Raw genomic sequence first — 5,544 nt, 5'->3', positions numbered from 1 at the left:
TGTGTGCCTATAGTTATACTTATTACTTTCATTGCATTAATTTATTTCAGTTGAACCTAAACTTATGATATGATAATAAAATAGTGTTGTTGTTCCTTATTGGATATGTTCATAGTTGTATTGTCATGAAATGCTAAGGTGATTGTTGCAATTGTCACGATATTTGAAATATAGTTGATATAGTTACGATATAGTTACGATATTTGAAATATATTCTCGAACCGTCAATTATAATGGGATAACCCTTTGATGATTCACATGATATGCATTGGTTTAAATGATAGTCGTTATAGTTACGTATAATTGAGCCTACAAGTTGCCTAATTGTTCAAATCGTGCAAATCGGAAAAGTTGTTGAAGTTGCTAGTAATTTATCATAGATAAGGTTCTACAAAGTATATGATGGCAAATGTGTATGTTTAAGTTGTTTATGCGAGATCTTTTGTTTTACTGAAAATGAGTTATACTAAGTTGCTGGACACAATTGAACGATATGGTTGCTAATGAAGTAATGTTGTGGTTGTCATGGATCATATGTTGCTACTTTTATTGGGAAATATGTTTTCAGAATTGATATCGTGCAAACAATTTTGATAATTTAAAATATGAATTTTGAGTATGTTGTTGATTGTTTAAATTCATCGGCCTAATTCGTGACCTAAACCAGTGAGTGAGTAAATGGTTGTATGGACATGTCAATAAGATCCTGTGATTGTGATGGATAGTAGTGGTAGATCTATTTTTCTGTGATATGTTTACAAATGTGAGAAGTTTCTTAAATTGTTTTGTTATTTTTACTCTCGATCGTTCATGGTCTATAATTGATCATCAAATTTGCTTAATTACATACATGCCCTTTACCCTCGTGCCTACTCTATCCCAACACCAACTTTGATTATGAAGACCATTAGTTAGTGAGCTATTTTCGTCATATGCGAGGACGTGGTTGAGTTTTATTTTCTTTGTCGAGGTAACACGGTATTACCGTCCCTAATACTTTATTATTGTTCGGGGTTGTATGTGTATGTGTCATTATTTGTCATCGTTTTATGATATCAATTTGTACAAGGTAATTGTGAATTTCTGGTGATTGTCATTATTTCGGTTACTTAATTATGAATTTTGAAAGTTGTTGCATGATGTTTGATTGTTGAGATTGTAAGTTATGTGAGTTTCATATAAAAGTTAATCAAACATGAATTATGTGATGTAACCATGTAATACTCGATATGAATTCTCAGTAACATGAACGGTAGGCTTATGATATGAGTATGAACCTTGTTATATGATAATATAATCTTAATCGTTTCGGTGGGTTTTGTGTAAAGTAGTCTCAATTATACAAACGCTATTACATTGCTTGAATTTTGCCTAGTGTCTTTCTCTAAACCTGATTTGCAGAAATATGGATTTTACTTCTATGATGTGATTACTGATATGAAATATTTTAATCCGTCAAGTATGAACTATGAGTTAGTGATTGTCTACATTGATGTAAATGTGTTAATTTGGTATCAAAGCATCCAAGTAATTGTTACCTTGATTTTGTGTAATGCGTAGCATGAAATTGACAAGTGTGTTTTGTTCTTTGAAAAGTCGGATGTTAGTTGTCGGATAGAGTAATTAGCTTATCAGATGATTTGTGTCTATTGTTTCAGTAATCTTCTTGAACTTTGGATGTGGAATTTCATAATGGGGTTACGGGGACGTAACCATGTTTTAAGGAGGATAGGATTGTAAAATCGTGGTGGTTTACGATCCGGCTAAGTGGTATGTTATGATTGGTCGATCGAGAATTGACCATGCATGGAGTCTCATTGTTTTAATTTGTTATTACTCGGTCAATGTTGTGGTTCTTTAAGTGCCACATACTTCTGTCGTATGTCCAACTTTGGGGACAAAGTTTCTTAAGGGGGGTAGAATATAACACTTCGCGTTTTAGAGCTTATGTTTATGTACTACTTGTGTTGTCTTATTCTTGGGGATGTTTGGTTATCGTTATGGGGTGGCGAACTTCGAGACGAAGTTCATTTTAAGGGGGGAAGACTGTAATACTCCGTATTTTATAATACTACTTAAGTCGGGTTAATTGTTTAGTCGATAATTACGTCAAGTTGTTTTACTTGACTCGCGTGGTATCGTAAGATCGAGTACGTCAAGTTATTTTACTTGACTCGCGTGGTATCGTAAGATCGAGTTGTTTCGTAAGTTAATTGAGACGGGTTTATATGGAATTCGAGATGTGAGCTAACCCATTTACCCTCGACCCATTTGAGTTTACCCAAATGTTTAATCCAATTAACCCAACACCCAACATCATGTCTTTAACCTAATTTTTACCCTAACACTACACAACCCTCATCTCACCTGCCTCCCTCACTTCGACGGCACGCATTTTCAGATTCACACAAAGAGCCTTTCATTTGATTGAAGATTTCTCATCGATTCCAACCTAATTCGATTTCCCTGTTTGTAAGTCGATTTCATTCCATTGTTTATACTGTTTTAAAGTGTTCTTCTTCAAAAAGTTTGAAAAGAGAGTCCTATTTATTTGATGTCTAGTTTATGCATATAAAAGCTCGTAGTCAAATTCTTTATGGTTTGTCCTAGGTGATTTATTTATGAACATGTCGCTGAAAAGTCCGCGAATCTGATTTGGTTGTGGAAAATGATTTGAAACCCTAATTTTTATGTCGATTCAGTTATGAGGCTTCTTCATACATCATCTTTGTATAGTCTAGATGATAATAGGATTTGGAATTTCTGAAAAATAATGTTTTAAACTCGTTTTATGAATCAATACTTTTATGCGACGGTTTCTGTCAGTTTTGGAAATCAGTCTGAAAACCCTTGATAAGTTTGGAATTTGAGAAAAACACGTTAGCTATAATTTGTAGCTAAGACTCATGGGGTTTCAATCCAATTGGCCTTGTATCAATTTGATTTTTCTGGAATTAGTTATGTATTTTATTCCGAGTCTGTCATGTGCTGGAAAATCAGGAAAAGTCGTGTTTGTTCTTTAAGTTGATATTCCTATTAAGTTATGATGAGTCTAGGTGGTGTGCATGATTATTTGATTGAGTAGGTGGTAATTATACATAATTATGATATGTAGGTGATGGATATGTGAAGGATCGTAATTGGTTGCTTGTGTGTGCTTGGATTGCGAAAAGGTAGGGAAATACACTTGACTTCTTATCGTGTTGTTGAATTGTGTTGACTTGTTTGTGTTTCATATGACCAAATTGTGAACGTGACTTGATTCGTGGTTGTGGATTACGCTATGATATGGTTGACTGAACTGTTCGTGTTGAGTGTGTTATCACAACATTTGGTAGCTGGCATGATTTCATTCATTGATATACATATTGTATTGCATTGTTTACTGTTGGGCATTCATATGCATTGGAGATGGAGGATGTTGTGGTGATGTGGTGTGGTGATGATGATGTTGTGATAAGGCCCAAAGTGGGTTCTCGGGACTTGCCCTGGTGTCCTCACCGCGAGTTGGCGGATCCGCTACTGGTCGATATATATAGTCTACCGGGGATCGGTATGGCTGGGTTGTCCGGGTTATGAGATATGAGTTATGAGATATGAGTTATGAGATATGAGTTATGAGATATGAGTTATGAGATATGAGTTATGAGATATGAGTTATGAGATATGAGATGAGATGTAGATGGAGGTGACGGAGGAGCATGCATATCATATTTTGTTGTTGCATTGTATTACCCTACTCAACCTCGTGGTTGACCACTGTATTCGTGAACACCGTGATGAACCTTTTAATGGGGAGCAGGTTGACAGGTACCTCAGAGACTGATAGGAGCTGGATGGGAAGAGAGCTTGGATTGCCTGACTTAGAGCTAGCCCACTTTTATTTCTGTTTAGTTATCAGACTTTATTTTCAGTTTAAGACTTGTTTCATTTCAGATGTATAATTATATAAATTGCCTTGGAGTTTAATTTATTATTCACTACCTCGGGAAACCGAGATGGTAACAGTCCGGTTTATTAGGGAATGTCTTGCTAAAGGCTCCTTCATAAACCGGGGTGTTACACTATCACTTCTTCTAGTGAGGAGGTGGAAGGCACTATCAGCTTCCCCAAGGCTTGAAGCAAAGCTTGTCGATGCTCGAAGGATGTGGTGATTAGTTGCCAAATGGATATTTCGGCCTTGGCCTTCTAGAGTTGCTTGAGAATTGAGTTCTCGGGAACCCTAAGTTCAACATCAACGTCTGGGACGACTTGGTCATTAAATGCTGGCAGATTGTTTGTTGTGCTGTTTGGGTTCTAGTAAGGGTGCCCAGATTGAGTAAGGTTATCAATCTCTTTGTTTGCTTGCCCATTCTTGAGACAATATGGACGTCATGTATGTCATCTATCTAGATGTCGTTCATTTCAGGGTTGCGAGTGTACCTTGAAGGGGTATTCTTTGGAGGATAGTTTTTTTGAGGGAAGTCTTTGTGCGGGTGGTTTTTGTGGGGTGATTATTATGAGGTTGATTATTGTGGTTTATGTTGTGAGGTGCGTGCCAGAATGGTCGCGGAAGTAGTCCATTTTGGAATTGGGAGTTTTGGATGTTTGTGTGACTCTTCCTTGGACGCGGTGCAGGTGTTAGTGGGTTGAATATTAGCCAGTGGTAACCATCCTCGAGTCGGGTGATCCGCTCTGAGTAACTAGCTATAGTTTTCTCGACTTACTGAAACATGGCGAGCATGGACGCAGCGCTGAACATGAACATCCCGTCTGGGGTATCCTTTCCCAAGGCATTGATCTCATCCTCAATAGGCAAGATGAGATGCGAGAAATCCAGAGTTGGTTCATCATCTAAAATGGCGTGAATTCCCAAAAGGTTTGTTTTGTTGTTTGGTTTTGATGGCGGAGAAAGGGGTAGTTCTCTTTTCTCGATCATGTCTTGGATAGCGTGCTTCAACTTGAAGTAAGTTTATGTGTCATGGCCCTTGCCTTGGTGATATTGGCAATAGGCGTTAGGATTCCAAAAGCGGGTTTTCTTTGCTTCAGAAAGGTCAGGAGTGGGCCCGATTGGTTACAGTTTCCCTTGTTCCATGAGCCTTTTCAGGGCGCTAGCGTAGGTTGATCCTAAGTTGGTGAATGTCCTTTAGGGACGTTCGGCTTTCTTTGTAGTTGGTTCGAGGAGGTTGACCTCGTCAATTTTGTTTGCTTGACCGTAGGGACGAGATCGACTTGATGTAGACCCCTGATAGCCTCTACCCGTAGTCTTGACCAAAACACCCTTGCGTAGGTCATTCTCGATACGGGTCCCGAGGATCAGCAGATCCTGGAAGGTTTTGATGTTCTGGTACCTTAGCAGGTTGGCATAAACCGGACGGAGATTGTTGACGAAATTCTCCACTAGGGTTGTTCGCTTGTTTTGCTGACCAATTGGGTGCTCACACTCCTCCAGCGGGTTAGAAATTCGGTGAATCCCTCTTTGGCATTTTGGGTTAAGACCTCAAGGGTGCGGATGTTGGCCTGAATTTCGACATTGTCGGCGTATTGCTTAGCGAATTCAACGGC

At 38.3% G+C, this 5,544-nt stretch overlaps 1 long non-coding RNA gene across 1 annotated transcript; it reads left to right on the top strand.

Moving 5' to 3' along the window:
• The first annotated feature begins 2,054 nt into the window (after nucleotides 1-2,054).
• Nucleotides 2,055-4,060, top strand: LOC141632179 (uncharacterized). Its single transcript, XR_012537766.1, has 3 exons — nucleotides 2,055-2,472; nucleotides 3,116-3,173; nucleotides 3,803-4,060. It is a non-coding gene; the product is annotated as an uncharacterized LOC141632179 (long non-coding RNA).
• Nucleotides 4,061-5,544: the final 1,484 nt, after the last annotated feature.

The sequence above is a fragment of the Silene latifolia genome, chromosome Y (assembly GCF_048544455.1).
Source record: "Silene latifolia isolate original U9 population chromosome Y, ASM4854445v1, whole genome shotgun sequence".
Lineage (NCBI taxonomy): Eukaryota > Viridiplantae > Streptophyta > Magnoliopsida > Caryophyllales > Caryophyllaceae > Silene > Silene latifolia.
Note: the sequence above shows the minus strand (reverse complement) of the source record. Positions and strands in the feature narration are given on the sequence as shown.